Raw genomic sequence first — 13,158 nt, forward strand, 5'->3', positions numbered from 1 at the left:
AGTATCCTGACCCATATCTTTTAGCATTATCACATCTTCCTACACTCAGAATGAGTACAAATTTTGAAATCTTATTTTTAGCACTATCCCATTTTCCCTCTACGGGAAAAAAAGGAACAAAACTTAGGAAACCAAAGATAGCCGCCTCGATTAGTTAATTTAATCATCGCTCTGAATGAAGTGATTCACTTACGATTATCTTGTATTTGTTATAAAGAGTCGGTTCAATTTATGTTCCAATTTGAAATGAAATGTAAGAAGGTTGTATGTATTCAGTTCAAAGAAAACCAATGTTGTTTATAAATGAAATTAGTTAAGTACATATACTTAAGGTTTTGCTTACCATTTGGGCCCTAAAAGAAATCGTCCCCAGTGCCAAATACAATTTTGCTTTTGAGTTCATTTGTGTTTCCCAATGATATCCGAATACAAAATCTAGATTGTTATAGTCAGCTCTTATTGTGATGGAAAAAGCTCTATGAATTCACATGTAAATGTACTATATTGCTCTATATATATTGAATAGAAAAACAACATCACATGCATAACCACCATGCATTACATCTACCTGTCTTCCAAATATGACTATCGGTGATCGTCCGATCCTTTCAATTCATAGTATTCTTAAACCGATAGAAACACATTTATCTACATTAATGAGAAAGAACTTGGGAGAGTTTGCACCTTAGCATTTGATCTCGTGTTAACTTTGACATTTTCTGAATCGAGTGTTCGAGTGTATGTATGTGAGAGGTTGTATTTGGATGATTATTAAATATATCATTAAATTGTCTAAAGAAACAATGTCATACAAAGAAAAACACCCCTTCATAATAAGTTGGTGTTCTTTTTACAGGTTTAGACTTTCAATATGTATTATCATATTATAGCATGCATGTGTTTGAAAATCAAAATGAGATCCAAGAAAGAAAATCAAAATGAGATCTAAGAAAGAAAAACGAAAAGGAATAAAAGTGTATATGTTAAAAATATGAGAGTGCGTGATGGGTATTCAGGCACTTACTCGAGAAGTATATTGGTCTACTTCTTAAGAAGTTAATAACCAACAACAAATGCAAATTCTAGGTATATGAAAGGGTTATGCGGATAACATTTGGAGTGTTCTAATTCGGTATATCTCACATAATTCTTAGAAAATATGGGGAACCGTCGGAAGCTAATTTTACACCCTATAATAAGTTATTAACTGAAGAATATGTAGTGTTTTTGAAGCCACGTTAAGGATATATTGGAAATAAGTTAGTAGACACTAAAAGTGTATGATTTGTAATAGGAAATTAGCTTATACAAATAATCTATTTTTTAGCAATTTTTTTTTATTTGATAAAATATATAAGAATTTGAACACTAAAAGTGTTTGATTCGTAATAGGAAATTACCTTCTACAAATAACCTATTTTTTAGCAATTACTTTTATTTGATTAAATATATAATAATTGGAATCACTCAAACTCTCCAAATATAAGAATTAGAAATACACTCAGACTCTCCAAAGAGGTTCTATGTATGTGGGATTGTAGGCTATTAGAAAGGACTATATTTCATATTAGAGTGTCATGAGAGAGAAAAAGCTAACTCTTATATTAGAGTGACACATAGGAGAGAGAAAATACTAACTCTCATATTAGAGTGCCACATAAGAGAGAGAAAATCCTCCATTGGAGGTCTCTGCTTTAGTATATAGATAGTAGATTGCTAATGGTATATATAAAGTTTTGTTCATTTGTTGGCACTATCGAAGTACCAAGCTAAAAAAATTCATGAAGACATGACCATGGGCGATGGCACCTCAATCCCTTTCCTTTGTTCTTTAGTCATACTGTTGGAAAGGAGTGCCGCTATTCACCATTTAACCACTTATTGGGTTTGGGTTACATCTTGACCATGGGTGTGGAATTTTATCTTAAAAAAGCTCGGTACTAGTTAGTGAACTTTCCATTTTATCAATCCATGATAAACTCTTTTCTTGTTCAACGTGAAATTATTCTTCTTTTCGATCCACACACTCTAACAAAACTGGTTAACAATCCTTAACTATCGAAGATAAAAACAAGAAAGATCAGCATAGTTTAATTAGGTAACATTCTGTTGTTTTAGGCAAATTTTTAGTTTCGAGTAAAAATAATAAAAAGTGTATCAAGGTCTTTGGTTGTGCTGTTGTGCACAGGTGCTCCTAAGACCCTAACGCTAAATTTTGTGTACAACATGTAAGAAAGTTTTGTTCATTTGTTGCCACTATCGAAGTACCAAGCTAAAAAAATTCATGAAGATATGACCAAGGGCGATGGCCGATGGCACCTCAATCCCTTTCACATCTAGTATATATAAGCAAAATTTTCTCCACATTTTTTCGCTATACAGAGTCTATTACATTATTTTTCTTACTTTAAAGTACTTTTCTTGAGATATTTACGAAACTTTACATAGTTTTATATTTACATGGTTTTTACTACCTTTTATCTCTCCGAGACGGCTTAAAACGAAACTACGTGTTTGAAGTTTGAACACTGGGAGTTGCACTATAGTGGACACTTTCACATCAAACGTCTATATATACACCCAGAGAACGCAAATAAACAAGAACACATGCATCCTCCACACAGAGCTAGGAACTGAGTAGTCACATAATATTGAAAGAAGTATGAAGAGGACTCTCGTATGTCTCTTGGCATTCTTGGCCATGCTTCAATTAATGTTTGAGTCAGGGCAGTCTCTTACTTGCACAGAGGTGAATAAGTCTGTACTCCCATGCGTTTCTTACTTGACTGGTGGAGTAGATAAGCCAGCACCAGAATGTTGTGCTGGAGTTCTGCAACTTAAGTTGGTTGCAACGACTACTGAACTTAAACGTATGGCTTGCAACTGCATCAAGCAAGCAGCTTCTCACTACAGCAACTTAAAGGATTCTGCCATCAGTGATCTTCCATCCAAGTGTGGCACTACAATCTCTTTTTCTGTCTCTAGAAATACAAACTGCAATAAGTGAGTCCGGCCGCTCATTTCCAAATTTAGTCTCCATATATTGATGAACTCAAGGCATCGTAATTTGCAATTTGCAATTTTGTATTAGTTAAGTATTTTTATTTCCCCCTTTCAGGATACCCTAGGTACGAAGCTGCATGTGAAAGGAAGACAACCAGTCAGAAGAAGATCGATCTTGTTGCTAGCTAGTTTTTTTTCTTCGAGGTGCTAGGTCCCTGAGAATCTTGTTTAGAAGACTAACGAGTTATATATTTGCGTTCTAGTTTGTATCAACATGTTGTTGTAATTAAATGGAAGTACTTAGAGAGTTCGTCTTATAGGGTTCCTTGTATAGATCTCACTCCAAAAGCAGAAGGTAAATTTGATCAAGCTTATAGGTCACAGAAGCACTCTTTAGTTGCAGTGATCTCCGATTCTTAATTGGCCAGTAGGACATCCTACGAATCAAACTTCTGCGTTACATTTTGTGCTCTGATAGCAGTATCTGTAAGTAAAACTTTTGTTAAATGCTCTGAAACCAGAAGAACTAATTTAGATAGAACGGAACAAAATAGATGCCGTTGTGTCCATAGAATTCAAAGATACCGTAACATGACATCCAGAAAAAAAGAGATCCGGGGCTGGTTTACCAAACATAAAAAGATCGCACAATATACTAAGATATACCACAGAAGTCCCCACTGAAGAAGCATACCAAAATCACAATCAGAGCTTCCGAGTTAAACAAAATAAAACCTACAGAGAGGTATCTAACCAACTAAGCAAAAACAATGCAACCAAAATGACCTTCAGACAGCAAAGACAATTCATCAAGAAGGAACAACATTCATTCAAGATTCCCTTGTGAAGCAATCTTGTCCATGATCTTTGACACAATTTCTTCTGAATCCTTCAGCAGCTTGATACTTTTCTTGAGCTTTTCTCGCCTTGATGCCACAGAAGGTGATTCCTCCAGCAACCTTTGGATACCTCCACTGTCAGGTCCCATCAGTTCGTTGAGGATCTCCCCCTCCATCTCTTTGTTCACTAGATTTTGCACGCTAAAGAGAAGATGTAGTCCCAAGCTATCAACCAACCTTTCCAGAACAATCTTCCAATATGACGTAAGTCTCATGTTCATATCATAAGCTTGTTGCACCACCGATTCCTCTTCATACCTAAGGTGGCCAATGTCAACCTCTTCATACTCGGAAAGAGTAAACTTAACAGGATTTGACTGGTCGCTGAGTGCTTTCATGAAGTTACTCTGCTGGGACATGAGTGCATTCCATGTACTCGTGTACTCTGGATTACACGTATAATCCGCATTCTTCTCCATCCCAATCATCTCTCTTACTCTATCAACAGAGCTTTGTTTCATCTTCAAAATAAGATTATGAGCTGCCCTCCTAGTAGAGTTCTGAAGTTGAGGGTAACTTTCAGAATGAATTGTTAATATCTTTAGAACAACATCCTCAATGTAATTCCACAACTTTCGGACAAAGTCAATAGGAGTCTCCGAAATCTCCTTCACTCTTCTCTGTAACAGAGTGAGGAAAACTGTTCTAGGGAGGAAATTTGGAAGCCCAATTACCTTGGTTTCCTCCAACAATCGAATTTCTTCCATCAGAAACTTGTATTTAGAACACCAATTATCAGACTTCGAATGAAGATCTTCCGAGAAATCATTCAGCATGTCTGCCATTCGAGCTGTGCAGTGCATTTCCAGCTCATCAGGGTGCTCATCAAATTCTCCTCTGACAAGTACTTTCCTCATAGACTCTTTTGCGGATCCGAGAATTCGCATAAAAGCAGTCATTGCATCAGCAATACAAGCCAAATTCTGAGGCATTCTGTTCAAATCAGAAACATTTTGGTTTAGTTTCTCATTTATCTTCTTGACAATATCAGGCAAGCATCTGCCAATGCTTGTAGCTTGAATCTCAACCAGTTTCTGAGCTAAAATAGGAATACCAACTATAGATTTATCGATTTTAGACAAGAGCTGGTGAGATTCAAACAGCCTCGCCTCCTCCATTCTTGCTTCGTCATAGCTCTCAACACCAACACGATTCCTCACACAGACATACCCAAGACCAATATTTACAGCATCAGTAGTTACCTTCTCAAGTAAACCTTCGGGCGCTTTATCGGCTTTCGTAACCACAGCTAAAGTTCTCGCACCATTCTTGTCAACTCTTTGAGACATTCTAATGGATTCACAAGTAGGAAAATCAACGGTAGCAGACAACACATTAAGAATTATACTTTCCTTTGGACTAATATATTCCAAAATAATATTAGAAATCTGTTCATAGATGTCTTCCGGTTGTCCATGAACAGGAACTCTAGTGATACCAGGCAAATCAATCATAGTAAGATCCGGAACTCCATGCTTTTTAACTACAAGAGTTAACGTGGAGTTCGAAATACCTTTGCCATTACCAGCTATCTCATCTGTAGCAACGGAAATGGCATCTGAGATGTTAGCTTCAGTAGTTGGAACTGTTTTACCATGAAACTCCAAGTAAAGTTCTGGAACTGGAGTGGTGTGGTGCTGCAAACGCATAATGAGAGGCACCCTTGTGCAGATACCTTGACCACGAGGAAGACTAATGCCTGCTAATGATTCAAGAACACTAGATTTCCCTGAAGACTGGTCACCAACTACAACAATTGTAGGGAGTTGAATACCTTCTTTTGTCACATTGAGATGGCGAAGTTTGTCCACAGCATCAAGAATAGGACGAATTTTGTCGTTGTAGTTGGTAATAAGAGAGGGTGGTTGAACTTGAACTTGAATAAGTGGAAGCTTTTCTTCATTGTTGACAGTTTTTAGACCGTCATTGTTGGATGCTTCGATTTTGTTGGAAGATCTGGACATTTTTGTGAGATATGCAAGGGACATTTTCTTCATTGTTCCCTTATATTTTTGTGAGATATTTTTCCCTTACATATACAGGTGGAAGAAGAAGGGGATTGAATTTTGGTTATACGGAGTTCGCTAATTAGCGAGTTCCCTACGTATCTTCTCTTGATTTAGGGGCAGAGAAGAATAATATCTGACGTAGTTTATGTAGGTGGTATTTATAGGCACAAAAGAATGTTGATCTTTCAGATACGTGTACTCTCTTATACATATGTAGGGTGAAAATTACGAATGAGTGTTAGGTTGGTTCTGGTAGGAAGACGGTGATCATTGGGAGCAGTTGCAGTAGTTTATAATTCCCGTAATTGGAAGTACATATGACTTTGGTAATGATTATCTTTGGATTAAGGAAAATGTCTTTATCCGAAGCGTTCCACTCTAGGTCGTTCAGTTTTTTTGGAGCGTTCTTGAGCGAGCTGGAGTGTACTACCTATATAAAGCGAATTGCTTGCGAGTCAGTCTTGGAGGACGATGTCCTAATTACACAGTGATTTCTATTTATATTTAATGTGTGCTTAATATTCTTTAATGAGGATATTATTCTCTTATAAGATAGAAATTATATTTGGAGTAAAATGTTAGTTGAATGTGTTGTAGTTGAATTAGTTGAAAGATATATGTCTCTCAATTTTATAGTGATGCGATAGGAGCTAAAAATTCTGTAAGAACTTTAAAGTTGGAACGCACCATTTGTTGGTGGAGATCTTAAGAGAAACATGAGGCAATGATGGCATTTACCACTCTTACGTCTACTCATAATCTTGAGTATAGCTCTAGAAACGAGAACGATTTTGGAGGTAAGTATGAATGGGAGTACAACGCATGATTATGGACGATACTGCAAATTCTTGGTCCAGATCCTTCTCAAGATCTGATTAATGGGCCAAGTGATTCCTTGAAAGTGTAATCGACATAGTAAGAATGTCTACAGGTGCATGGTTTCAAAATCTCTATACACCGTTCCTCCACTTTAATAGCACGTGGTTACATTGGAATTCGAATGCTAATGATACCAATTATGTCCATTTCGTTGGATTAGTATGATAGAATCGACTGAAATAGATTGTGTAGAGTTCCAACATGTAAAACTAAAAGGAAATCAAGCAAGATAATGTTTTAGAGATTTTTGTCAGTTTATACCCATGGAGTTAAACCACAACACGCTATGTTTACTAATCACTTAATTGGCTACTCACTGCTCATTGGGACAATTTTTTTTGCTTGAATCTCTTCCATTCCCGGCCAACTCGCAATATGTAATTCATGTTTGATCAAGATCCACATAAAATTGTGATTGGTGTGTGACTCATGTTTGATCAAGATCCACATAAAATTGTGATTGGTGTGTGACGATTATCTGCACGTCCTAACTCCCTGAAACCACATAATGTTTCCTTTTCTTATTTTTCATGAGTCCTGTTACTGACAGACTCTGATTTGTGTTGGGCAGACTCTGAGTTGGGTGAGCTAATTGTGTTGGGCAACCATACACCCCCAACATTACCACCTTTCGTAAAATTCACAAACAAACCTACCAAAACCACAAACAAAAAATTGCGCTCGTTAATTCACAAAAAAACCTACCAAAAACAAAAAATTACGCTTGTATTCTCCCTCTCGACAGACCCCATCTTCCAAGTGAACTCCACAAACTTCTTCTCGCACTTTCAAATGTATTTTCTCTAAAAAATTAGTGTTTTTTTTATATTTTTTTTATATTTTGTCGATTATAGATTAGAGATATCGTCTTCTTCTTCACTTGCTTTATCAATGTATTCTTCCAGGTATCCTACCAACAATTGCTTACAAATTTTTCTTGAAGAACATTTCTGGTAAGTGTTTAAACTTTAAAGTTGGGGATTTTGAGTGTGTATTACTGAGACAGTCAAACAATTTGAGTGTACATGCAATTGTTATGTGTTTATACTCTATATTATATACAGGCAGTTTGTGTTATGTGTTATGTGTTTATATTTTATATTATATATGGTGAGAATACTGGTGTGGTGAATAACTCAAAGACAATAGCTACCCAAGGTTGTTATGCAGAACTGAAAGTCCCAGGAACCACACAGCTAGTGTTAGTCCTTATGCAGGCAATTCTGGCATTCAGTAGCAGCAAATGTCAAACTGCAGTAATAGCGTGGTGAAGGCACAGGGTGTGTTATGTACCAGATGAGTTGATGGTTTCGCGTGAATACTCGAGCATAAATTAGTCCACGCCACCATTACTAACAAGTTGATCGAGCTATTATAGTAACCAAATGCCGAGTCACTTAACATTTTACTCAGAGAGTTGCATACATACAACTCTTAACAAAAGTTGTTGCTTCTCTTTTCTATTTTGTCTACTTCTATATTTCCAGTGTATGTTCATATAATCTTATTAACTTATTAGGAAGATGTAGCTTTTGTTGAAACTAGTAGTCTTACGCTAATCCATTGAATACACTACTTTTATGGAAGATATGGTTTCACTTACATTTGTTGTAATTCTTTTCTTTGCTTGTTGGTTTGTTTTTAATATGGGCTTTCTTACATTATTATGCATTCCTTGCAATTAAACGGCGATAAAAGTCCTTTTCAATGAACATTTGTTAATTAGGTATGGTCTGTTCCTATGTGTTTTTATCTGTCCAAGTACATCATCAAATGCCCCTTGAGAGTGGTAGTTTAAGTTAATGATTTCAGTTTGCGGAAAATTGAAAATTGATATATGTTCAGTGGCATCTTAAGTAACTTTCAAATTCTGGTTGGATATGGATGGGTTCATTTTTTTCATTAGCTAATGTTTGCCATGTGAACCAGCGCCCCATCAATCAATATCTTTCTCTTCCTTGAAGTTCATCTCCAATTGAATACTCCAAGTCTAGTTTAGCTTTATCGTTGTTGTAGTATTTGAATTCGTCATATTATTTACCATCTTAATTCCACAAAGCCATTTTTTATTCATCATTGTTTCCCTCTTCCCTTTCATCTCAAATCGTTAACAGTTTCCCCCTGCTCTTAGCAACGTTAACACCCACCTGCTTTCAAATTCCAGCAACTGCTTTTACGACTGGCTCATTAATCGTGCTAAGGTTGATTTAATTTGATTGCTAATGACTATATTGTGTATGTTCTGCCATTAATTTTGTGAAACTGTAGGAAATAAGAACATGCATGTTCCATCTATGAGTTTTGATTGAAAACAAATTTGAGATACTTTTAACCTTCTCTGAATTATATTAATTGATTTCTAGGGACTGGAAATTTATTTATTTATTCAATTTACTTATTATTTATTTATTTTGGTATTTTGTAGCAATATTTCGAACAAAGAATATGAAGAATGTAGCAAAAAGTATTTTCACGGGTGCTAAGAAGTTGTTAGGTTGGAGGAGTAGTAGTTCGGGTCACGGTGACCCGCCTGAGAAAAAGAGAGGAAGGAGAACAACCACTTCAGCATCAGTTCGTAGAGGGGATCGAAAAGCGGATGATCCCAGTAATGTAGTTGTAAGTGGTGTAGAGTTAGGAAATCAAAAGAGAAAAAAAGGGACGGTTTTGAGTGATGTAGATGTAAATGTAGATGACGATGACGTAAATATGGATCGTGGGAAGAGTGTAGTTGTAAGTCATATTGATAGTGAAGAAGATGATGAAGAGGGTGTTGATGATACAGAAGAGAAGAATGACGAGGAGGAGGAGGATGACGAGGAAGTCCCTGTACCTGTACCTCCAGTGAATATTGTGAGAAAGTCTAACAATGACTTGGAGTTCCAGAGAGGTGTTTATGGAGGTGACCCTCGTATGCCACATCTGTTGTATGACTATGCGGTGCACGTGGCTCGCGATGTTTGGGAGGGGCAGGTAATATTATCATATAATGTCTATTAGTATTTAAATTTTGTATTACGAAACCTTGTACATACATTAATACTGAGTTTTTGTTGTTTTAGGCGGAGCGAGGGGTGTTGAAGTGTCATGAGCACCTAAACAAGTTGGTACAATGGGATATCGTCGGAGAGTACGTGTTCAGACTGTTCTAATTTTCACGTGGAGCTTCAAAGGACCGGCTTATGTGCTCTGGTCTTAGGTGTATACAGGCATCAGGATCCTGTGTTGGTCTCTGCGTTTGTGGAGAGGTGGCATCCAGAGACCAACATGTTTCATATGTTGTGGGGCGAGATGACAATCACGTTGGACAATGTTTCCCAACTCTTAGGAGTTCCGATCAGAGGCAAAGCAGTGACTGGGGACACTGATTTGACCCTGGAACATACAAAAAGGCTCATCCACAAAGGTCTTGGCATACCCATGGACAAGATAGATGCGGAGATGAAATCCAATAAGTTCACTTCCAAAGTTAGATTGGATTTCTTGATGAAGCAGTTTGCTGGGAAGGTAACGGATGAAGATTTACGTGATGAAAATGGGTTTGTTGTGAAGAAGGCGTCAACCCAAAAAGAGTTGCAGTTTGTTGTGAGTAAAACTCTATTGGTCGTTGTACTCCCAAAGTGAATGTGTTGATCTGTCCAACAACATACGAATCGATCCTTATAAAGCAACTAAGTCTCTCGCAGATAACTAACAAAATTAAAGTATTCAACCCTATAATGTTTTTCCAAAGCAGCAATTCTACGGTTGAAGATATCCTCAGTCCTCGATTTTACTACAGTGTTCCACGAGAACTGGCCTTTATCTACAAGTTCTGTGGTGGGAAAAAAATCATTGCATTTCTGAAGGACGCACATAGAGATATGCCATCTACAAAGATGCTTGTGCGCGTCAGGAAACACAATATCAGCGGCACTCATTAAGGTCAACTCCCCATCGGACACGCGATCCTGAGATGACCTTTCTTTACCCAACAAGCTGTTAAACTGACGCAAAGCCCACTCATAGTCTATCGCTGTTTCGGACTGAAGCAACACTTGATAGACCGTGAAAGACTTCCAGGTTGAAGTCACCCCCACAAACTGTACAAAAGGCCACCGATACTTATTGGTTTTGTAGGTGGCGTCTATGATGAAAACTTTTGGAAAAGTCCGAGCCATTTTAACACCGTCCGGATGGGCCCATAACAATCCTATTATCTCATTCGTATTCGTATCCTCTCTCACCTCCTCGAAATAATGGTTTTCTGCTAACAACTCACGCAATCTCGCATTTCGCGGCGATCGTTCATATCCAATGTCCTCACCTTGTGCCTGACATTATAGATTTGACATATGCTAGATAGGTTATCAGGAAACCTATGTTTGATGGACTTCAAACTTCTTTAGGCTTAACTCCATTTTGAGTCATCTCTGACAAGAACTCGAATTGTGGAACGGTCAGTCGAGTAGCAAATGCATGTCCTTCAAGGGGTCGCCAATGGATGGTTGTGAACACCATTAAGAACGACAATTTTCCAACTATCGACAGTGCCGCGTTGGAAAATACATCTTAACTTAAATGGACATCCACGTTTCTTGGTTCTCGTATTTCTCTTATTAGCCTTCTCAACTTTTTTGTGTGAACGATACACGGCCGAACTCTTGCAAGCTAAATCCGGCCTTTGGTACTTTCGGTTCTGTTAGTATTCTGCGACTTCCCAATTACCGCAACCACATTATATTGTTTTCCCGGAGCAGTTGTCCAACCAATTACGTCATTACGTGTATGAAATACCTAAAGATATGAAAGCAAACAACAATCAATAAACTAATATAATTTCATTTAGAAAATAAAAACAAGTGAAAACAATGCCTACTATGTACCTCTTCCGTAGTAAATATTTCTGTTGATCCACTGAAAGTGGTTGAACATCATCCACGTCATTCGAGTTTCCAGAGTTCTCGAAACACACTGAAGGATCATAAATGAAGAAAAGTTGTTAATTGATGTATTATGGACCCCGTAAAGACATAGCCACACCGTTTGGCTTAAGTACCAAATGCCACAAACACACCGTTTACCCCTTTGTTTGTGTTTTTTATGTTGTTCAAATCCTAAAACAACATGGCCACACCATTTGGAATAAGTCCCAAATGGTGTGGACATACTGGTAAATAGGCCAAACAATAGAACTCTATGTTTTTCCAAGTTCAAATCCCAAACGACTTGGCCACACCGGTTAAGAAGCCAAAAAACAGAACTTCATATTTTTTCAAAGTTCAAATCCCAAACGACATGGCCACACCGTTTGGACTGGACTAAGTCCAAACGGTGTGGCCATGTCGTTTGGGACTTAGTCCAAATGGTGTGGCCACACCGGTAATTTTTTTTTCAAAGTCCAAATCTCAAACGACATAGCCACATCGTTTTGGACTCATCCCGCGATGATGTGACGGATGTTTGGTGTGTAATAATCTGAAACGACCTAGCCGTGTCGTTTAAGCCTCAGTGTTCCAATTTTTCTCTTTCAAATACTATATATCATCAGACACATGCATAATTACTACATGTATAATTACTACATGCATAATTACGTTTAATTTAAATTTACCTTATTCTTATTAAATGCATCATCATCCATTTCTCTATTTTCTTTACTTTGAATTTGTTCTACATTTTCTTCTTGAATAGGGTCACTTGGAACTTGTTCTATATTTTCTTCTTGAATGGGATCACTTGGAACTTGTTCTACGTTTTCTTCTTGAATGGGGTCACTTGGAACTTGTTCTACATTTTCTTCTTGAATGGGGTCATGATGCATTACATTTTCTTCTTCATCTTCATGTTCTAAAATGGGGTTGGGCTCTTCCATTAGTGTTTAGTGTTATGATATAGTTTTCTTTAGGGTTTAAGGGTTTTGATGGTGGAAGAGAAGAGAATAGAAGAGAAAGACTGAAAAGATTGCAACAAGTCAAATTCACATTGGTCTGGGAGGTGCCCAACACAAAACGACTTTTGGGGCCAATGACACATTTGTAATAATTGTTTTTGTTTTTGGGGTCTACCCAACACAATATGGGTCGTAGTAACAAACACCTTTTTCATTTTGTTGTTGGACTTAAAATTCTTTATATAATGAGTAAAGCCCACCTATACTCCTCAATAAAGCCCAACTTGACATAAACCCGGTGGACTGTAAACGGAGGCCTGCGCAACCAATACTAGAGGTTTGGGTTGTTACGCAGGTTCTCTCCAGGTTGAGCAGAGGTTCCATTGACGTGAGTGGAGGAGGGCATGGAATGCTTATTAATCAAGGACATTCACATCTTTGAGGTCAGTGTTGTAGCTGGGAAACAAGTACGATAACTGCCAAGCCCTGGCCATCATTC

At 37.5% G+C, this 13,158-nt stretch overlaps 1 pseudogene across 1 annotated transcript; it reads right to left on the reverse strand.

Annotated features, from left to right (window-relative positions):
• Positions 1-3,624: 3,624 nt before the first annotated feature.
• LOC147500539 (dynamin-related protein 4C pseudogene) lies at positions 3,625-5,911 on the reverse strand (annotated as a pseudogene). Its single transcript, XR_015194694.1, has one exon. The product of XR_015194694.1 is annotated as a dynamin-related protein 4C pseudogene (transcript).
• Between the last annotated feature and the right edge of the window lie 7,247 nt (positions 5,912-13,158).

The sequence above is a fragment of the Coptis chinensis genome, chromosome 5 (genome assembly GCF_015680905.1).
Source record: "Coptis chinensis isolate HL-2020 chromosome 5, ASM1568090v1, whole genome shotgun sequence".
Lineage (NCBI taxonomy): Eukaryota > Viridiplantae > Streptophyta > Magnoliopsida > Ranunculales > Ranunculaceae > Coptis > Coptis chinensis.